The following is a 24,012-nucleotide window of genomic DNA, read 5'->3' as shown; positions in this document are numbered from 1 at the left end:
GTGATGAGCTGTCCAGGGTCCCCCGTCAAGTGTTTTGACCCAACTTGTTGTGTTATTGAGGCTGTTTGGATTAATTTTTCAAAATTTTAGAGGTTCTTCAAGGTATTCTTCAAGCTCTTGAACCCTCTGAATTGCTTGTGGTCCCCCATTGTACTCTATTTTGTCTCTTCCTCTTTTGGAATATTGCCTTTTGATACTAACTTTATCTGTTCTCCTTCTTAAATTTTGGAATATTCCTTGGCATAAGTAAGTACAACAACCTTTTCATTCACTCCTTTTTTATCTAACATACCCTTTTTGAATGTTTTTCTTCAATAAGATATAACGATTATGAAGAACACAAGAACATTTAAAATTTGACCCATAGGTAAATGACCTCAAAATTCAAAACCCAGACTCACTTCAAACTCTTGAACACAATCCAAACATTTTTAAGCTCAAAATCTCATCCACCAAATTCAGATTTAAGATCCCACTTCAAATATTCTTCAGACTCAAGCTCCAATAATGATAGATCACTTAAATATTATTGGAATAAGCTTAACTCTTAGATTTTAACTTTAATAATACTAGGATCTAGCACTAGAAATATAAGAAGACTCATAAATTGAAAACTCAAATTTTCAAAATAACCTAAAATGTGAATGGTAGCTTTTTGTGATTTTCTAGATAACAAATCCAAGACTAGAATCGTAGAAATTATTCTAAGATCGGGTCTAATATCAAATGATACGATACAAAATGCGAAAGACAAAAATAACACAAAAACTAAAGATTTGAATATGGAAAGAAAAGAAAAATAAACTAAAGTATAGAAGATAAAGATAGATAGATAGACACAAGAAGATAACAAAAAGCCAATCAATGGGTCTTTCAAATCGAAAGACCTCCCTTGTTGATTACTAACAAGTACCTAACTCTTATGATGATTGAAAGGGAATCATAACACCCTCACAATCACTGTTTCTAAATTAAATTCAATAAAAACTATTTCAAGGTCTTATGCTCTCTCAAGAGACATAATTCAATATTCATAAAACTTCTAAGAATAAAAACCTAAACCATCTAGTTATAGTCTAGAGTTTAACTATTACAATGGGCCCATAAGTGACACTATTTTAAATATAGCCCACAATGTGGTGGACTATTAAGCCTTGGTGGCTCTTATAATGCCTCGAGTTTTTAGTCCTTGGAAGTTCCTAGAATCTTGCACTCACTGCCCTAATTACGACTTGTCCTATGAGTTGTAAGGTATCCTGATGTGTTATTGGGATAAGTCATAACCAAATTAGTAATTAAGTAGCTAGATTATGCTTTGAGTATGAGTGGATCACTTTAAGATGTAAGGAAATGTTATGAGTCATTAGGTGTAAAAAGTAGGGTTTGTAGTGTATACCCCAAATAAGATCTATGTTGACTACGACTGGACCCTACGAGTCATAAGGTCCCATTACGAGTCCTACCATTAAGTTGTAAGGACCACAGTGTGCGGGGGTCCTAGAAACTATCTAGGTTATGACTTATGGTAATGGGTCATAAGGATTGACTATGAGTCAATAATTGACATATAGTCAATAGCGGCAATTTTTTTATCTTTTAAGTTAAGGGAATTTCGAACATTTTCCCGCTTACCCAAATTAAAACCCCCATCTTATAACCCATTTAAGGTGTAATTATAACTTAGAAACAAATCTAAGTAACTTCTCAAATACTCCAAAAGTCTCTCTAAATTCCCTTAAGAAAGTCAAGCTAGGGCTTCATCAAGTTGGTCATCTAAGGGCTGAAGGGTTGATTTCTCTCAAAATTTCTTTATATTTCAGGCATCTGAATGTACCCTTAAACTTAATATCTCTATTTCATAAAAGTACATGGTTATTTAAGTGATTAAAAGTAAGGGTTTTGACATAATTGAGGGTTTTGACATAAATGGTTAATTAATTATTTTCCCATAGTTTCATTATACATTACTTATATTTTAACAATTATTTTAAACATATTAGAGCATCGTTGTGGTGAATAAATTAAGGGATTGTGATTTCCCTAACTTGTGACTTTGGAAGTAGTTATAACCCCAACCCCATACTATATTATGAACCTTTTTTTGTTATAAGAAATATGGGAATTTAACTATTCTAGAACTATTGCATTATGATGTTAAATTGAACCTTGTGGGTTAGTGATTTCAAAAGCTATTGCATAATCTAACCAAGGAGGTTATGAATTCCCCCCAATTGAAGTTTATTGTTTGTCATATTGAAGCTACATTGCAACTATAGTTGGTATGACGATATCGACAATGTATAGATGTATAGCATGGTTCAATAAATGGGAATTTATGTTAAATATTTAATCAAGCTTTAAAGAGGACTGTGTAGCTGAGTCGTGAAAGTTGAGGTCCTGAAGGACTAATAGTAAAAACTGTAGTTATCGATGCAAGGGTCTATATGATGGGGTTGTTTGAGGCTCTCTCAATATTATTATTCTCATATGATTGGGAGGTTTGAGTCCCCCAAATTGGATTGTATGATTTGGTGTTAGTGTCACCTTGATATGCCAAGAAGTTTAAGTCTCCCATAATGCATATGTATGTCCTCTGGTTCATGCGGCCAATGCACTAGGGCCCTAATATATGGTGGAGCGGTGGTCCCATGGAGACCATGGGCGCCTTTGTATGTTATGATGGTTGAGCTACACAATCCATGCTAAAGTTTTAAAGTACATGTTAAGTCTTGCTTCCTATCCCAAAATATGATATGTATATGTATGTATGTATGTATATATATATATATACATATATATATATATATGTATTAGATGATTTATGTGGAATTTTGAATAATTTTGAATTGCTGATCATGGCATTATGTTACCTTGTATCCCTGAGTTACATGCTAGCGCTCCAACTGCTAACTATCTTCAGACGATGCATCCCCATATGATGCAATAACTGGAATACTTCTACTTATTTTGCTTAGTGATTAGGATTTGAGATCAACTCATGATTTTACATTGAAGTGGTAAGATTTTATACGGAGAAGATATTTCAAGTTTTGGTCGCTTATGTTTTAGATTTGTTTTTGCTATAGTTGGGGGCATGTCTCGACACTTATAGATATTAAGTTTTGTTCTTGTTTAAAATTCTTTATTAAATTAATGTGGACTTAGGTGGTGTTGCTCAGTTTTTTTGATCAGGTTATTGGATATTGATCATAGACATATCATTTATTCTTGAATCTATCTTGTTATATATTTAAAATTCATCCAACATTAGGAATGTTGTGTTTACTTTTTTAGGTGCAAGGGGTGGTCTCCGATCCATATGGGACTTGAGATATTTTTCATGTCCAGGCTCTGGTTTGGGTCATGATAAAGATGGTATCAAAGCCTACGTTTGGTATTATTAGGTGCCCAACAAAGTCGTGTCAAGTAAAGTCTCTTTTATAGGTTTCTAGTACGCCATACTTCTAATGGAAAAGCTATGAGATATTTAGGAATGTTTTTCTCTCTTATTGTCAATTTTGAGCTATAAAGTCTAAGGTTTTGAATCTCTCTAATTCCTGATTGTTCACCTTTCAGATCATGCCTCCAAGAATATCTGATATCTATTGGAACTTTTTGGTCTAGTCTAAGGACAATATGGACAGGGCTTATCCTAATCCAAGAGTTTAGACTCGATCTAGGGCCACTACTTCTTATTTCCCTAGTGGATCTCCCTCGGTTACCCCTATTCATCCTCAGGCACCTTGAACTAATCTATCTAATGCTGAGCTTTGCTAGTCGATTCACTTTCTTACCCAATTGGTGTCCTCTTAGAATGAGCGGGTTGCTTCTATTACTCCATCGTTTGAGGCTCTTAGAGTTGGCCAATTCATGATATTGAGTCCTTCTACTTTCATTGGCTCTAAAGTTGAGAAAGATCCTCAAGGTTACATTGATGAGATAGAAAAGGTTTTTCGTATAATGCATGCCACTTACTTGGAGGGCATGTAGTTCGCTGCTTACTAATTGAAGTATGTGGTGTATGAGTGATATAAGGTGTGGGACGAATCTAGGGGAGATGATGTTTAGTCTGCTTTATGGGACTATTTCTCTAGTAATTTTCTTGATCATTTCTTTCCACAGGAGTTGAGATAGGTAAAGGCTATGGAATTCATGAAATTAAAGCAAGGCAGGATGTCAGTCAAAGAGTATGCCTTAAAATTCCATCAGTTATCTTGGTATGCTCCTGAGTTGGTGCCTAACATGAGGGATAGAATGAGGAAAGTTTTCTTCGAGTTGTCTCAAGATTTGATTCTTTAGAGTATGGCTGCCTTGTTAAATAAGGACATAGATATTTCTCTGCTTATGGTTTATATACAGCAAGTCAAAGAAGAGAAGAGAAGTTGGCTGAAATTGTGAAGAGGCAGAGTAAGAAAATTTACCACTCATATTAGGGTAGAGGTCAACAATAAAGTGGTAGATATGGAGGAAAATGGTCTAAGAAGAAGTAGGGAAATTCTTATAGCTACTCTATGACTTATGCTCCCTACTAGAAATCATCAAGTAATCACCGCTTGTAGAGTGGTGATAGTCTTCAGGAAAAGGGTGCCTAGTCTCAAGCTAGTAGGGCTCATTCAATCTATTATACCCTTCTAGTAGATTTTGTAGTTAGGTACATCGTGGTGTTTATGAAGAAGGGAGGAAAAAGTGCTTTAAATATGGTCAGAATGGTCATATGCAGAGAGATTGTCCTTCTAGGGTTACTTCTGGAGCAAATAAGATTCCTGTTGCTATTGCATTAGCTCCTGCACCAAAGGGCGCTACTTCAAATTTTGTACTTGGCACTAGTTCAAACAGTCTCTATGCTCTCACTACTTGTTAAGAGTCTGAGGCATCCCCTGATATCGTTATTATTATGTTGAAACTCTTTTTCATAATGTGTACTATTTACTTGATCCACGGTCCATTATCTCTTACATGACCCCCTTTATGGCTGTGCATTTTGGATTCGATCCTGGGTGTATTTTGGACCCCTTTTTTATTTCTAACCCAGTAGGTGACTCTGTGGTTACTAGAAGAATCTATAAGGGTTGTGTGGTGTCTATTGGTGATAGATAATCTCTGGTAGATCCGATAGAGTTAGACATAGTTGATTTCAATGTTATATTGGGGATGGACTGGTTGCATTCGTGCTATGCTTTTTAGACTTTTGGACCCAAAAGGCTATTTTTAAATGTCCAAATGAATCGGTGATTAAATGGGAAAGTAGAACCTAGTACCTAAGGGGAGGTTTATTTCATATCTTAGGGCCCAAAAATTAACTTCTAAAAGGGGCCTCTATCACTTAGTACATGTTAAGGATTCAAGATCTGAAGGTCCTTCCTTGCAAACTGTCTTTGTGGTCTATGAAATTTTTGAGGTGTTCCCAATGATCTTTATGTTATTCCTCCCGACAGGGAAATTGATTTTTGGATCGACCTTCTTTCGAACACTACTTATATTTTCATTCATCCTTATAAAATGTCTCTGACTGAGTTGAAAGAACTCAATGAGCAGTTGAAACACCTTCTAGATAAGGGTTTTATCTATCCTAGTATGTCTCTGTAGGGTGCTCCCATTCTTTTTATGCTTAAGAACTATGGTTCCCTTCGAATATGTATTTATTACCGCCAATTGAATAAGGTAACAGTGAAGAATAAGTATCCTCTTCTAAGGATAGATGATCTCTTTCATCAACTTTAAGGTGCTAAGTTCTTTTTCTAAATTTGATCTTTAGTCTGGGTACTATCAGTTGAAGATTAGGGAGGCGGATATCCCTAAGACTGCCTTCCGAACCCGGTATGGTCACTTTGAGTTTTTGGTGATGTCCTTTGGTTTGACTAATGCCCCTACGATATTTATGGATCTTATGAATTTAGTTTTCTATTAGTTCTTGGATTTGTTCGTGATTATCTTTATTGACTATATCTTGGTGTATTCTAAGAGAGAGGAGGATCATGGTGATCATCTTCTCCTTATGTTTCAGACCCTAAAGTAAAACGTTTGTATGCTAAGTTCTCAAAGTATGAGTTCTGGTTGAATGTTGTGACTTTTTAGGGTCATGTTGTATCTAGTAAAGGGATCATGGTGGATCCACAAAGGTTATGGTGGCTAAGAAGTGGCCTAGAATGATGAATCTAATCGATATTCTAATATTCAGAGCTTCTTGGGTTTAGCCTATTACTACGGAAGCTTTATGGAAAGCTTCTCGTCGATCGCGAACCCTTTGACTAAATTGACTCAAAAGAAGGCAATGTTGTTGTGGTCGGATGTTTATGAAGGCGATTTTGAGAGGTTGAAGGCTAAGTTAACTTCAGCTCTAGTCTTGACCCTGCTCGAGGGTACTTATGGTTTTGTGGTCTATTGTGATTCGTCCTAGGTGGTACTGGGTTGTGTATTGATGCCGTATGGAAAGGTGATTGCATATGCTTCAAGGCAATTGAAGGTTCAAGAGAAATCATCTGACTCATAATTTAGAGTTGTTAACAGTGATATATGCATTAAAGATCTAGAGGCATTATTTATATAAAGTTTATGTTGATATTTATTCTGATCATAAGTGTAAAACCCCCCAAAATCCTAAGCTTAGCTCAGTCTGTTAAAGCTTCAAAGGATGTCCTAGACTTAGAAATTTCAGCTAAGTGTTTACACTTAGAATTATTTTAGCCTTTATAACTTGGCGATCTTACTTTACGATCCTTATGACCTTCAAGTGTCAATTTTTAGGTCGATTCGTGATCAGGAATGTCATTAGGTTTTCTCAGATGAGTTTCAGATTTTTTGAACATCGTTTGAGGCACGTTTGGGAGTCCAAAATAGTGGATCGACGCGATCTCGATGCGATATTCCACCTTTCGCATTGATAGATATTTCCCCCAGCTCCCAGTTAAATTCCAGTGAGGCGATACAATCTCAACATATCACGTCGTCCATCGCATTGACCCCATCAATGTGGTGCATCGGTTTGCGCATCACTGGGCATGATTTTTGCTCTCTTAATTCCACGTCCAAAGGGGTAATGGGTTATTTTTCCACTCCTATTCATCCTCAAAACACGTTATTAAGCTATCCAAAAGGTAAAAAAATTATGATTTCTTTCAAATTTCCTCAAGAACAAACGCTAACCTACCAAATTCAAGATTCAAGCTTCACCACAACTTTCAGAGGATTAATAACCAAGGGATGTTAGGTGTTCATTCATGGGTTCCTTTCACCCATGAAGTCCAAGAACCTATGTTTTAAACTACAAGATTTTGATTTCGTAAATTTCATAATGGAAATTGATAGTATCCATGTTCATGATAATAATTGGGTTTCAATTCATGATCTAATTACACGTCTCATAAAATTAAAATAGTTTGAATGGGCAATTACATGAATTGCATGCTAAACCCTTGAATTTACAATTGATTATTATGTTCATGATGTTCATGTGTTGATTAGTATTATATGAAATAACCATGTTCCCCAAGCGTTTGATACAATGCTTATGTGAAGTAAATAGTGGAATCATGACATGTCATTATGTGGTCCCAATCATTTACAAGTTCATGTGCATCAAGTATTTGACTAAATGCCTAGGTGAATCTATTTTTATGCTCTCTAAGATTATGCCATGTTTTAATTTCCATGCTATCGAGTTCTGGGGGTAATCAATGCCTAAAAATCTAGCTATTTACCTAGAGCTATAGAATAGTCTCAAAAATGTCACGATCAGTAGTATTCAGTCAGTACAGAACTTAGTGTATTCATTCAGATATCAGAACTCAGTGAACTCAGCCCAGTTCAGTTAGTTAACACGATCAATAACATTTTAGTCCAGCCTAGTACAGTTTAGAAACTAGTCCAGTGTCAATTCAGTTGGGAGTAGGATTCAGCACCGAGTGAACCTAAGGATGTGGCTCACCTGCCAGTAGAGAGTGTGATTCTTAGAAGCAGTCCTTGAATTCTAGAACTACGTAGCCAGCGTAGGCGGAGACATCAACCTGCTAGTTGAGGGTTGATGAGGTGTATTACCTACCAGTTGAGGGTACCACCATTCTCATTCAGGGCACCTGCCAGATGAGGGTGACTTCTCAGTTGTCTTTACCCATGGCACGGTACTGGCACCCTTCTAAATGGGGTTACAGGTTGGACCCCAGTTATCTTATTTGGGGCATGTCATTTAGATAATTACCTCCTATAATTTTAGTTCTCAGTTCAATTCTACAGAACCAAGACTAGCAGATATAGTCACCCATCTTAGTAGAGAACTCAGTTCAGTTCTACAGAATCAGGACTGTCAGAAATGGTCACTCTATCAATAGTAATATAATATCAATTAAATTAGAAATCAGTCATTCAGTTATCAAAACTCAGTACCCAGTATTAATATGATCTTAGTTACAGTATACGTAGTTATGTTCATAGCATTGCATAACCAGTACGTCTAGCAGTTTCATATATATATGTACTCTCATTCAGATATCTTCATGTTACTTAGTCAGTTATTGTTTATGCATATAAATCCATGCATTCAGCCTTACCTCGCTTAGCATACCAATACATTCAAAGTACTGACGCATTCCTTTTTTTGTGCTATAATGTCTTATATCATAGGTTCAGAGGCATGGGCTCCTGATCGTACTTAGTAGCCCTAGCCTATCAATAGCAGACTTAGTTTTGAGTCCTCATAGTTTGAGGACAAAGTTGTTATTTTAGTTTTTAGTACACTTTCAGTAGCCGGAGTTGGTTGGGGCTTGTCCCATCAACTCTATGTTCAGACAGTTAAAGGCTTCTAGACTAGATTATTTCAAATAGATGTTCAGCTATCAATTTCCTTTATCAGTATTGGATTTTTAGTTGTGAATCTTATGGTAATTTTATCCCATTTTTTGCGTTTCATTATTATTATTATGCAGTGTATATAGCAGGTACCAGTCATAGGTTAGCTTATGGTCCCTAGGGATTGTAAGCACCATATGGCGCCTAGGGTACAGACTCGAGGCGTTATAAACTTGGTATCAGAGCCTAAGATTCAAAAAAGTCCTAGGAAGTCTAAAACCCGTGTTTAGTAGAGTCTTAGGCATAGATGTGTAGCATGCCACACTTATGGACAAGAGGCTATGAGGCATTTTTAGGAAAGGTTTCCCTTCTTTCAGTATTCATATCGTGCGAGCTACAGTCTCAATCTAATCCTTTTCTTACTTTTGTTTACAGAGCATGCCTCCAAAAAGAACAACAAAAAAAGAATAGGAACCAGCCAACACCTCCACCCATTCAAGCAGACCCCCTGGATGAGCATGTCTCCCATGCAAAATTCAGAGCAGCTTTCCCCACTCTATCCCATTCTGTAGTAGCCCAGAATGATCGCCCAGCTGCCATTACAACCAACCCAGTGGCCAATACTGCGGCAGCTAGGATTCGGGACTTCACCCGAATGAACCCTCCATTATTTATTGGGTTTAATGTAGATAAGGACCCAGAGGAATTCCTTGATCAGGTGCAGAAAGTCATAGATATTATAGGGGTGACTACTAGTGAGAGTGCTGAGTTGGCTGCATATCAGTTATAGAATGTAGCTCACTCATGGTTCAAGCAGTGGATGGCAGATAGGCTCGTAGATACAGGGCCTATAGAATGGGAGTTTTCACTATTTTTCTAGATAGGTTCTTCTCACTGGAGTTGAGAGAAGTGAAGGTTTTGGAGTTTATTAATCTGTAGCAAGGCAACATGACAGTGAAAGAGTATTCTCTCAAGTTTACTCAATTATCTAGATATGCTCCTCACATGGTAGTAGATAGCAGATCTAAGATGAGTAAGTTTATATCGGGTGTATCTAACAGTATGGTCAAGGAGTGTAGGACCACAATGTTAATTAAAGAGATGGATATATCCAGGATCATGATCCATGCTCAGTAGATAGAAGAGGAAAATAATAAGGAGAATAAGAGGGAGAACAAGAAAGCTAAAATAGGTAGCTTCAACTTCACTCAGCCAAACTCAGAGGGTGGAAATCGTTCTCAATTTTGCCTGAAATCTTCAATTACAGGTCTATCCTCAGCTAGTGCTCCAGTGTCAAAATTCAGAGATGGCAATAAAGATAGGGCACCAGGACCTAAACCCCAGTGTAGTGTCAATAGTGCCTGAACAAGTCATATTTACCAGAAGTGTGGCAGAAACCACCAGGGTGTCTACAGAGATAGTAGCGATGCGTGTTTTAGATGTGGCAAGCTAGGCTATAGAATTAGAGATTGTCCTCAGTCAGGTTCTCAGGGTCAGTATAATCGACCTTCAGCTTTGTTCGGTCGGCCGAATCAACAGGGTAACGCTTCCAATGCCACCAGTGGGCAATGTCCAAACGGACTCTGTGTACTTCAATCCCAACAGGATCAGGAAAGTTCTCCTGATTTGGTCACTGGTACATTACAAGTTTATCATTTATATGTTTATGCTTTGGTAGATCCAAGAGCTTCTTTATTCTTTATAACTCCTTATATAACTATTGACTTTGGAGTCAGTCCTAAAATTCTAGTAGAGCCCTTCTCAGTTTCTACCCAGTGGGTAAATCTATCATAGCCCGATGGGTATATAGAAACTGTCCGATTATGTTATCTCAAAAATTTACATAAGCAGACTTAGTAGAGCTAGAGATGATACATTTTGATATCATTATCGACATAGATTGGCTTTATTCATGCTATACTTCAGTCGATTACTAAAACAGAGTTGTTCATTTTTTGTTTTTGAATGAACATGTCCTAGAATAGATGGGTAGTACCTCATCACTTAGGGGTCAACTTATTTCTTATCTAAGGGTGAGGAAAATAATATCTAAGGGGTGTATTTATCATCTTGTTTGAGTTAAGAATTCTAGTTATGATACTCCCAGTCTTGAGTCAGTTCCCTTAGTATGTGAATTTCCTGATATGTTTCCCGAAGATTTTCCCAGGGTTTCTTCTAAAAGGGAAATTTACTTTCGAATCAACCTTCTTCCAGTCACTCAGCCCATCTCTAGTCTGGCATACAAAAGGGCTCCAGTAGAACTCAAGGAATTAAAAGAACAGTTGAAGGATCTCCTAGATAAAGGATTTATCAGACCCAGTGTATCCCCTTGGGGTGCACCAGTTCTATTCGTGCGTAAGAAATATAGTTCTCTTAGAATGGATACAGACTACCATCAGCTAAATAAAGTTATGGTCAAGAACAAGTATTCATTTCCTAGAATCGATGAATTATTTGACCAACTTCAGGATGCCAGTTACTTTTCTAAGATAGTCCTCAGATCAGTCTATCATCAGCTCAAGGCCAGAGAATGTGACATTCCAAAAATAGCTTTTAAAACATAGTATGGTCACTTCAAATTCCTATTCATGTCATTTGGTCTTACCAATGCCCCAATAGCTTTCATGGAATAGATAAACCAAGTGTTCAAGTAGTACTTAGACATATTTGTCATAGTCTTTATTGATGACATTCTTATCTACTCTCGCAGTGAAAGTAATAATGCAGACCATCTCAGAATAGTATTACAAACTCTCAGAGCCCATTAGTTGTTCACCAAATTCAGAAAGTTCGAATTTTGGCTAAGGTTAGTAGCTTTCCTTGACCATATAGTTTTCGATGATGGCATTAGGGTTCATCTTCAAAAGACCAAAGCAGTAAGAAACTATCCCAGGCCTATCTCTCCAATAGATATTAGGAGTTTCTTGGGTTTGGCTCGCTATTACCAATGGTTTGTTAAAGGTTTTTGTCCATTGCATCCCTTATGTCCAGATTGACCTAGAATAAAGTCAAATTTCAATGGTCATATTCTTATAAGAAGAGTTTTCATGAGTTGAAGACTCAACTCACTACAGCACCGATTTTGACTCTACCAGATGGTTCAGATGGGTTTGTGGTTATTGTGATACTTTCAGAGTCATTTTAGGGTGTGTCTTTATGCAGAGAGGTAAGGTCATAGTCTATGCCTCTAGACAGCTTAATCCTCATGAGAAGAATTACCCCACTCATGATCTTGAGTTAGCAGCTGTAGTATTTGCCTTAAAAATTTAGAGGCACTATTTGTATTAGGTGCATGTTGATTTGTTCATAGACCATAAAAGCCTGCAATATGTATTTTCTCAGAAAGACCAGAATCTGCGTCAGAAAAGGTGGTTAGAGTTATTAAAAGACTACGACATAAGTGTTCTATATAATTTTAAAAAGGCTAATGTAGTGGTTGATGCTCTCAATAGGATGCCTATGGGTAGCGTTTCCCACATGGAGGATGGTAAGAAGAATTTAGTTGAAGAAGTTAATCAGCTTGCCCGATAAGGCGTTCGCTTACTCGATTCAGCATAGGGTAGTGTATGGGTGCAGAATAGTTCAGAATCATCTCTGGTTACTAAAGTAAAATAAAAGCAGGACAGGGATCCCAGCTTAGTTAAACTAAAAGAGTTAGCCAGAGATTCGAAAGTTGAGGTTTTCTTCCAAGGGGGGGATGGTGTGTTGTACTTCCAGGGTAGACTATGTGTTCCATGTGTTGATGGTGTAAAATAGCGGATTCTTGTATAAGCGCATGGGGTACGCTACTCAATTCACCAAGGGGCCACTAAGATGTACCACGACTTGCAGGAAGTCTATTGGTTGAGTGGGATAAAGAAAGACATTGCAGAGTTTGTAGCTAAGTTCTTGATGTATCAGAAGGTTAAGATCGAGCATCATAAGCCTAGTGGGTCTATGCAATAGTTTAGTAGTCCCACTTGGAAGTGGGAGTAGGTGAACATAGATTTTGTGATGGGTTTGCCCCGTGCTCGTCGGCAGCATGATTTGATTTGGGTCATTATGGATAGGATGACCAAATTAGCTTACTTCTTACCAGTTCATACCTTTTATTCAGCCGAGGATTATCCCAAGCTCTATGTTAGAGAGTTGGTCAGATTACATGGAGTTCCATTGTCTATCATTTTAGATAGAGGTACACAATTTGCCTCTCATTTCTGGAAAGCCTTCCAAAAGGGTCATAGTACCCAAGTTCACCTCAGTATAGCCTTTCACCCTCAGACAGATGGTCAAGCAGAAAGGGCCATTCAGACTCTAGAAGATATGTTAAAAGCATGTGCTATTGACTTTAAGGGTAGTTGGGATGACCACTTCCCTTTGATTGAGTTCATATATAATAACAGTAATCATTCTAGCATTCAGATGGCTCCATTTGAGGCACTCTATGGGAGGAGATATAGATATCCCATCGGTTGGTTTGAAGTGGGTGAGGCTGTAGTGGTAGCGCCTGACTTGGTATTTGATACCTTAGGAAAAGTTTAGTTGATTATGGAAAGGCTTAAGACAACTTAAAGCCGACACAAATCATATGCAGATATGTGAGGGAAGGATCTTGAGTTTGAGATTGGTGATTATGTGTATTTGAAAATCTCTTCTATGAAGGGAGTGAAGAGATTTGGCAAGAAGGGAAAGCTCAGTCTCCGATATATCGGTCCATACTAAATTCTCAGCCATTTCGAAAAGATAGCTTACGAGCTTAAGTTGTCTTCAGTACATCCAGTGTTTCATGTCTCCTTACTAAAGAAATGCATAGGTAACCCAGTAGTTGTAGTTCCTATAGAGGGTATAGATGTTCAGAACAACCTCTCTTATGATGAGATCCAATTGAAATTCTTGACCATCAGGTTCACAGACTGAGGAACAAAGAAGTTCCTCTAGTCAAAGTTCTTTGGTGAATCAGTCCGCGAAAGGAGCTACTTGGGAAGCAGAAGTAGATATGTGAACTAATTATCCTTACCTCTTCTCCGTAAACTCAGACTCAACTCAAGGTAATAGTCTTCCTTAGATTTACTTAGTCTCATACTCATATTTCCTTTACCAACTTGGTAACTGTTCAGCTACATAGCATTTTCATATCATGCATACTTTCATAAAACAGTTCAGTCATGTATCATGTCTTCAGAATTTAGTCATGCTTTGGTTATGCATGTTCAGTATGAAAACCCAGTAGATCAGTAGTTTCAGTTATGAAATCATGTTTCAATTGTGTATGTTCAGTACATGGATTTAGTCTATCAGTATTCTCAGCTTAGTCAATCTTATTTGATGATGAATATTCTCAAGGGAGAGATATTTTAGGACCCCGCAAAATCCTAAGCTTAACTCAGTCCGTTAAAGCTTGAAAGGAGGTCCCAAACTTTGAAATTTCAGCTAAGTATTTATACTTAGAATTATTTTAGCCTTCATAATTTAGAGATCTTATTTTACGATCCTTACGACCTTCAAGTGACAATTTTTAGGTTGATTCATGATCAGGAATATCGGTAGGTGTTCTTGGACAAGTTTTGGATTTTTGAACATCATTTGAGGCACGTTTGGGAGTCCAAAATAGTGGATCAATGCAATCTTGATGTGCCGCATCGCCTATCGCATCGATAGATATTTTCCTCCAGCTCTCAATTCAAATTATAGTAAGCCAATGTAATCCTGACATATCGTGTCGGCCATTGCGTCGACCCCATTGACACAGCATGTTGGTCTTTGCGTCACTAGGCATGATTTCTGCTCTTTTAATTTCATATCTAGAGGGGTAAATGAGTCATTTTCCCACTCCTATTCATCCCTACAATACGTAATTAAGCCATTTAAAAGGCAAAAATTTATGATTTCTCTCAAATTTCCTCAAGAACAAACCCCAATCCACCAAATTCAAGATTCAGGCTTTAAGAAATTTACCACAACTTTCATAGGATTAACAGCCAAGGTATGTTAGGTGTTTATTCATGGGTTCCTTTCTCCCATGAAGTTCAAGAACCTTTATTTTAAACTATAATATTTTGATTTCATTAATTTCATGTTGGAAATTGATAGCATCTATGTTCATGATAGTAATTGGGTTTTAATTCATGATCTAATTACAAGTCTCATGAAATTAAAATAGTTTGTATGGGGAATTACATGAATTGCATGCGAAACCCTTGAATTTACAATTGATTATTGTGTTCATGATGCTCATGTGTTGACTAGTATTATATGAAATAACCATACTCCCCAAGTGTTTGATAAAATACTTATGTGAAGTAAATAGTGGAATCATGACATGTCATTATGTGGTCTCAATCATGTACAAGCTCATGTGTATAAAGTGTTTGACTAAATGCCTAGGTGAATATATTATTATGCACTCCAAGATTATGCCATGTTTTAATTTCTATGCTATCGAGTCCTGGGGGTATTCAATACCTAAAAATCTACCTGTTTACCTAGAGCTACAGTAGTTACAAAATAGTCTTAGAAATGTCATGATCAGTAGTATTCAGTCAGTACAGAACTTAGTGTATTCAGTCATATATTAGAACTCAGTGAACTTAGTCTAGTTCAGTCAGTTAACACGATCAATAACAGTTTAGTCCAGCCTAGTACAGTTTAGAAATCAGTCCAATGTCAATTTAGTTAGGAGTAGGATTCAGCACCGAGTAAACCCATGGATGGGGACTCACCTGCCAATAGAAAGTGTGATCCTTGAAGAAGTCCTTACGTTCTAGAAATCGGTTCAGGTTTACAGAATCAGGACTGTCAAAAATAGTCACTCCATTAACAGTAATATAGTATCAGTAAAATCAAACATAAGTCATTCAGTTATCAGAACTCATTACCCAGTTTTAATATGATCTCAATTACAGTATATGTAGTTATGTGCATAGCATTACATAACCAGTACGTCTAGAAATTTCATCTATACATGTACTCTCATTTAGATATATTCATGTTACTCAGTCAATTATTGTTCATGCATATGAACACATGCATTCAGCCTTACCTCGCTTAGCATACCAGTATATTCAAAGTACTGATACATATCTTTCTTTTATGCTATGGTGTCTTATATCATAAGTTTAGACGCACGGTCTCCTGATCGTTCTTAGCAGCCCAGCCTATCAGTAGCAGACTTAGTGGTTAGTCATCATAGCTTAAGGAAAGAGTTGTTATTTTAGTTTTTCAATACTCTTTTAGTAGTTGGAGTCATTTGGCGGCTTGTCCCATCAACTCCATGTTCAGAAAGTTAGAGGCTTCCAAACTAGACAATTTCAGACAGATATTCAGTTATCAGTTTCCTTTATCAGTATTATACTTTCAATTGTGAACCTTATGGTAATTTTATCCCATTTTCCACATTTCATTATTATTATTATGCAGTGTATATAACAGGTACCAGTCATAGGTTAGCTTGTGGTCCCTCGAGATTGTAAGCTTTGTGTGGCACCCAGGGTACAGACTCGGGGCATTACAATAAGATCCTGCAATATGTATTCACTCAAAAGAAATTAAATCTTAGGAAAAGGATATGGCTTGAGTTGATAAAGGATAATGACATGAGTCTTTACTATCATCCAGGTAAAGCTAACATGGTTGTTGATGCTCTTAGAAGGTTGTCCTTTAGGAAGCTTTCCTTATGTAGATAATCTCAAAGTTTTTCTCTTGGATTTCTATAGAGGTACAATTGTTTAAGAGGTGTTAAAGTCATCTATTAGTGCTAAAGTGAAGGGGAAGCAAATGTTAGATCCTATCTTGATGCAGATAAAGGATGATGTCGGTAGGTAGAAAGTGATGGCCTTCGATATTGGTGGTGATAGTTCTTGAGGTACCAAGGTGCGTTATGTGTTCCCAAGTTTGATGGGTTGCGAGGAAAAATCTTGGAAGAAGACCATGAGTCGCACTATTCTATTCATCCTAGTTTAATGAAAATGTATCATGATCTTAAGGAGATTTATTGGTGAAATAATATAAAGCGTGATGTGGCCATATTCATTCCTAAGTGCATGGAGTGTCAGCAAGTAAAGGTGGAACACTTGAGGCCTGGTGGGTTGTCTCAAGATATTGAGCTGCCAGTGTGGAAATAGGAGATAATTAATATAGACATTGTTATCGGTCTCTCAGAGTCTCACCAGCAGTTTGATTCAATTTGGGTCATCATTGATAGGATGACTAAGTCTGCTCACTTCTTGCCAGTGAGGAATAATTTCTCTTCTGGGAATTCTACTAAGTTATTGAGGAGATTGTGAAGTTGGATGGTACTCCAGTTTTTATCATATCTGATTGGGGTACTCAATTCTCATCTTATTTTTTGAGGTCATTTCAAAGGGTTTTGGGGACTAAGGTGACCCTTAGTACTATTCTCCACCCACATACATATAGGGAAGTGGAAAGGACAATTTAGATCTTGGAAGATATGCTTCGGGCTTGTGTATTTCACTATAGTGTTAGTTGGGTTGATCACTTCCCTCTCATTGAATTTGCTTATAACAACAATTATCACTCTAGCATTGGTATGGCTCCGTTTGAGGCCTTGTTTGGTAGGAGGCATATGTCTCTTATTGGGTGGTTTGAAGTTGGTGAAAATAGGTTATTTGGTCCTGATTTTATTTACCAAGCTATGGGGAAGGTGAATATGATTCATAATAAACTTAAGGCCGTCCAAATTTGCCAAATGTCCTATGCGGATTTGAGGTGAAGGGACTTGAATTCAGTGTTGGTGATTAGGTGTTCTTAAAGGTGTCTCCCATGAAGGGAGTGATGTGATTTGGGAAGAAGGAGAAGCTCGGTCCCCATTATGTCGGTCTGCATTTGTTTTTTAATAGGTTTGGTAATGTTGCTTATGAATTGGAATTGTCTTCTAGCTTGATCTCCATTCATCCAGTGTTCTATGTTTCAATGTTGATAAAGTGTGTGGGTGATCCTTCGACGGTTGTTCCTTTAGAAAGTAGGGGTAGTTCAGATCCTTTATCTTATAAGGAAATTCTTATAGAAATCTTAGATCTGCAAGTCTGTCAGTTACACACTAAGGATGTGACTTCGGTAAAGGTTCTTTGGAGGAACCACAAGTTTGAGGATGATACATTGAAGTCAAGGAGGACATAAGGTCCAGGTATCCATTCTTGTTCCCCAATTCAAACAATCGTGCTTGAGGTATGTGTATTTCTTCACATTTTGTTTTCTTTGTAAAAGGAAATTGTAAATTCCTTGGTATCTTTGTTTTCTATCTTAAAATTAAGAGTGGTTGTGTTTGGGGTCTACTCGTGCTAGTAAATTCCTTGTCCTATCATTTGAGGATGAATGATCTTAGTGGGGAGTATAATGCCCTGTGTTTTGGTCCTTGGAAGTTCCTAGAATTTTGCACTCACTTCTCCGATTATGACTTTTCCTATGGGTTGTAGGGTATCTTGATAGGTCATTAGGATAAGTCATAACCAAATTAGTAATTAGGTGGCTAGATTATACTATGAGTACAAGTGGCTCACTATAAGCCATAAGGACTTGTTACGGGTCATTGGGTGTAAATCACAGGGTTTCAAGTGTATACCCTAAATAGGTTCTATGTTGACTACGACTGGACCCTACGATTCATAGGGTCCCATTACGAGTCCTTCCATTGAGTTTTAAGGACAATAATGTGTGGGGGTCCTAGAAACTATCTTGGTTACAACTCATGGTGACGAGTCGTGAGGAGTGACTATGAGTCAACGGTTGATCGTAGTCAATGGCGGCACTTTTTCAGCTTTTAAGTTAAGGGCATTCACGACATTTTCCCTCTTACCCAATTAAAACCCACATCTTATAACCCCTTTAGGGTGTCATTAGCACTCACAAAAAAATCTAAGTAACTTCTCAAACACACCAGAACTCTCTCTAAATTTCCTTAAGCAAGTCAAGCTAAGGTTTTATCAAGTTGGTCATCTAAGGGCTCAAGGGTCAATTTCTCTCTAAATTTCTTGATATTTTAGGCATGTGACTCTATATTTACACTTAATATCTCTATTTCACGGAAATACATGGTTATTACATGATTAAAAGTAAGGTTTTGACATGATTGAGGGTTTTAACATGAATAGTCAAATAATTGTTTTCCCGTAGTTTTATTATGCATTACTCATATTATAACAATGGTTTTGAACTTTTGGGATCATGGTTATGGTGAATAAACCAAGAAATTGTGATTTTCACAACTCGTGACTTTGGAAGTGGTTATAACCCCAACCTCATATTGTATTGTGAAATTGTTTTTAGTTATAAGAAATTTGAGAATTTAACTATTCTGGAACTATTGTATTATTATGTTGAATTGAACCTTGTGGGTTGGTGATTTCAAAAGCTATTGCATAATGGAACTAAAGGGTTATGAGTTTCCCTATTTGATGTTAATTTTTTGGCATGTTGATGTTACCTTGCAAGCATAGTTGGTATAACGATACCGACAATGTATGCTTAAATATGTAGCATGGTTCAATAAATGGTAATGTGTGTTAAATATTTTAATTAGGCTTTAAAGAGCACTGTGTAGCTGAGTCGTGAAAGCAGAAATCCTGAGGGTGTAACACTGGAAACTGCAGTTGCCGCCGCGGGGGTCTATATGACCGGGTAATTCGAGTCCCCCTCATTATTATTATTCTCATATGATTGGGAGGTTCGAGTCCCTCATATTGTATGACATGATTTGGTGCTTGTGTCACCTTGATATGTCGAGAGGTTCAGGTCCCCCCATTGTGTATATATATATCCTCTGATTCGTGTTGCCACAAGTACTGAGGCCCTACTAGATGGAGGAGAGTTGGACCCATATAGACCACGAGCACCTTTGTATGTTATAACGGTTGAGCTACACAATCCAGGCTAAAATTTTAAAATACATATTAATCCTTATTCTCTATCATGGTATGTGATATATATATATATATATATATATATATATACACACACATATATATATGTATGTATATATTGGATGATGTGCATGGAATTTTGAATGATTTTGAACTGTTGATCATGGAATCATGTTATCCCGTATCCTTGAGTTACATGCTAGCGCTCCAACCGCTAACCATCTTCGGACGCTGCATCCCCATACGATACAGAAACTGGACATACTTCTACTTCTCTTGCTCAGTGATTAGGATTTGGGATCAGCTCGTGAGTTGACATTGAAGTAGTGAGCTTCCATACTTCGAAAGACTACATTTCATGTTTTGCTCTCTCATGTTTTAGACTAATTTAGACTTGTTTTATCTATAGTAGGGAGCATGTCTCGGCACTTGTGGATATTCTATTTTGGTTCTTATTTAGAAGGCTTTGTTGGATTACTATGGACTTGGGTAGTGTTGGTCGGTTATTTCGTCCAGGTTGTTAGATATTGATCATAGACATTCATTTATTCTTGAATCTATCTTGTTATATGTTCGAAATTCATCCGACATTGGGAATATTGTGTTTAATTGGTTAGGTGTAGGGGGTGGTCTCCGGTACACGTGGAACTTGAGATATCCTTCATAGCTAGGCCCTGGTTCGGGTCGTGACAGCTCTAGTGGCGGGCCATCCCAAGGGTGACTGACCACCAAGTCAGTCGTCACCCCGTGGCAATACCCTCTTGGGTCCTTCCAATGCATCCCAAGCTCCAAACTATCAACCACACATAGAATTGCTGTAATATATGCTAAAAAGGGATTCTCCAAGCATGTTCTTGCATTCTTAAGTCATCATGGTTGGATATTCATGTGTTAGCTTTGAATTATACGCTCAAAAGTGTTGAAACCAATTTGACTTCTATCGTAAGTTATCAACAATCGATTCTCTAAAAAATTGTTCTGTTCAGGGGATAACATAAGAAGGCGAGTTGATCATCTTGTTAGTTCTTTAGACTCATGTTTGTCATTTTTGGGGTGCATTCAGGGGGAGCAAGTGGTGGGTAACTGGTTGACAACGAGTGACTTCAGAGTTCACTAGTCATCCAGTTGAGGTATATGCCTCCATTAGATTATGGTAATCATTTTCTCTTAACAAACTTAGTATTTTTATATTACCGAACTATACCTCAAATTAAAAAATATCTTTTCCACTAAACTACAACTTAAAAGTTTAATTTATAAATCCTAAGCACCTTCAAAAAATTCAATAAATAAGAAAGCAATGAATTTCTTCAAGTTTTTAAAATTCTCGCTAAAAAGAAGAAAAAAATAAGGAAAACTTCACATGAAAATCTAACAAATTTAAGAGGAGAATGATTAAGCTTCATAAATAATAAAAGTACCTCACTTGGAATTTAACCCATGACACTGCAAAGGAAATAGTGGTCCTTTACCACAAAGCCACCTAACAACTAGTTCACAGGCAATGTTACTGATTTTAATTTTATCCTTTATTTTATTTTCTTACAAGTTCTTATAAGTATATTTAATTATATTTTTCCAACGAAGCAGTGTCGGGTAACATGTGTCAAGGTGGGTGTGCCCCTAGATAAAAAGATCACCTCCTAAAATCAACCAACTTATTCATTCAATTTAATTTAAGGACCACTTGCAAGGATGATGAAACCTAACTGAATCAAAGGCAAAAGAAGAGTGTTTTTAGACAACAACCAATACAAGTAATATAATTTTGAGCAGCACAAAGAAGAAAACATACCATAAACATACCATACTGCCAATGTATTTTCTTCATTGGAGACACTCCTGATAAAGCTAAGAGACAGCGCAAAAGAAAGAAACATGCTTAAAGCACTTAATTCTAGAGGTTGCATATATTAAAATAGCTAACAGTTAAAAACAATACTAACTTGGATAGCATCATTGGCTAGTTCAGGAGGCAACTGTTTGGAGAGACCGCATTATGCAACTCAGTTCCTACTTAAAAACAGAGATATAAGCCCTGTTTGGATGAGGGGATTTGTTTTTCAAGATTGATTCCAATTTAATAATACAATGTACACATAATTGAAAATTAAAATGCACTAACAATGCACTATCAAACCCCTTAAGTGCATGATTATGAAATCCACAAACCCATATCTTCCACTGAATCCAAAATTAAATGAAGACTCAAACAATAAAAATCCTCTATTTTACACCATCAAGCTAACACAACCTTCTCTGTTTTACTCCAGATGTATCCACACATAGCTAAGAATGGGAGTCATCATTTGGATTCTAGTACTAAGATATCAAATTCTCTTTCAATCAATAACCACCCGAACCACTCACCTCCCGTAGTTCAATTTACAAAATTTAACTAAATAGCCTCTCTCATCTTTTTCTTAAATAATTAAGTTTCAACAGTTTATTTTTTTATACATGATATAATTATTTATTCAAATATTTTCTAATAAATAATATCATTATTATTTTACCAAATCTATACTGAATGACATGTGTCAAAAAAATTGCTCTATAAAATAGGATAAAAAATTATTTCTATAAAATAGGATCGTTGCATTCCCAGGTAAAGTGGTCTCAAAAGTTATGCCTTCGTGTAGATCTTGATAATACCTTAAAACATCTTGATCTCTCTATCAACCAGTTAACTTATCCTCCTGGAAGTTGTAACTGATGCACTTTTGCAGAAGCTTGTTTCTAAAAAATGGAAACTTGTCGATGATGTGATGATAAACATATTGAAGCGATTGCCAGCAAAATCACTGATGAGATTAAAATGTATATCTAAAAACTGGTACTCATTGATAAATAGCCCTAATTTCGTCTCTATCCATTACAATTATGAGTCTCTCTCAAATCACTTCATATTTCTTAAGCACTACCAAGAATTATAGGGAAGTACCGAGTTCATTTATTACAATGGTAAAAATATGTTATCTTTCCATTCAAATGATGAATCATTCAAATCTATAGCACTAAATATAGGATATTTAGATAATTATATAGGTGTCAACGTTGCAGGTGCGTGTAATGGAATAGTCTGCATTGCTAGTTATAGGGGCATTATTTTTTGTAACCCAACTTTAAGAGAGTTTTGGGAACTCCCACCTAGCATTCTTCCTCATCCCGCATACTTATCTCCCGATAAAGATCTCCACTTCTTGATGGACATGACCATAGAAATCGGGTTTGACATTAACACTAATGATTATAAGGTGGTTAGAATCCTAAATCCCAGTCATGAATATAAATTTGAGTATATTGATAATCATAGAAAGTATATTAGTAAGGTACAAGTCTACAATCTAAGCACAAATTGTTGGAGAAAACTTGAGGGTCTAGAATGCATAATAGATTCCTTTCAATATTCTCATGTATTGTTTAACAGAGCCTATCATTGGGGTGGATATCTAAAAAAAGGTGATAATTGCATCATTTCTTTTGATTTCAGAGCCAAGTCCTTCCAACAAGTGCTATATCCTGAGGGCAAAGCTAGTGAAGGAAGGGAGGGTCTCTTCGTCTTGAATAAAACTCTAGCTTTGATTTGTTTTACTGAGATATATCCTCTAGATGTGTTAGTTCACCAATCTATTGATATATGGATAATGAAGAAATATGGTGTTAGAGAGTCCTGGGTAAAGGAACTTACAGTTGGACCAATATTCATAAAGGCACCTTTGTCAGTTTGGAAGAATGACACTGAACTAATGATAGAAAGCAAGGAAGGAAAACTTATGTCTTGTAACTTCCTTTTCCAATCAACGGAGGACCTTCATATGTCTAGTGTGCCCAACAAACATAGATAATTCCAAGCTCTCTTTGCTTGTTAAAAATTGGTATCAGAGTTATGTTAATTAAAGTTACGGAAGTAGTATATATTTGAATTTATTTGATTAATTTATGAATTATGATAAAAATTAGATAATTAGATTTTGATATCCACCAAAATATTATAAATATTGCTTAGATAAATAACGAACAAAAATTACAAAAATATAAAGAATTAAAACAAATAATATCTGAAAAACGTAAAGAATTAAAAATAAGGATAGAAAGACTACAGTATAACATCGTTGTCGGAGTTAGTAAAAACTCAATAAATTCACAAAAAGAAGAAATATCAAATTTAGAATCAACAATAGACAGTCTAGAATATATATATCAACATAACCTATATACATTTAAATAAAATGAACAAAGAAGAATTTATAATAGACGAAAAAACATATGAAAATCATGATGGATCAAAAATAAAAATAGTATTCTCTAATTGAGGAAGAAGATATAAGAAAATAGGTGAACATTTATATTTAATGTCAGAAAAAAAGAATTA

General features: G+C 36.4%; 1 pseudogene; it reads left to right on the top strand.

The window, feature by feature from the left end:
• LOC107858112 overlaps positions 1-23,485 on the top strand; it is a 62,472-nt pseudogene extending 38,987 nt beyond the window's left edge.
• The last annotated feature ends 527 nt before the right edge of the window (positions 23,486-24,012 follow it).

Source organism: Capsicum annuum, chromosome 1 (assembly GCF_002878395.1).
Source record: "Capsicum annuum cultivar UCD-10X-F1 chromosome 1, UCD10Xv1.1, whole genome shotgun sequence".
NCBI classification, from domain to species: domain Eukaryota; kingdom Viridiplantae; phylum Streptophyta; class Magnoliopsida; order Solanales; family Solanaceae; genus Capsicum; species Capsicum annuum.
The sequence above is the reverse complement of the archived record's forward strand: the minus strand, read 5'-3'. Positions and strand labels throughout refer to the sequence as shown.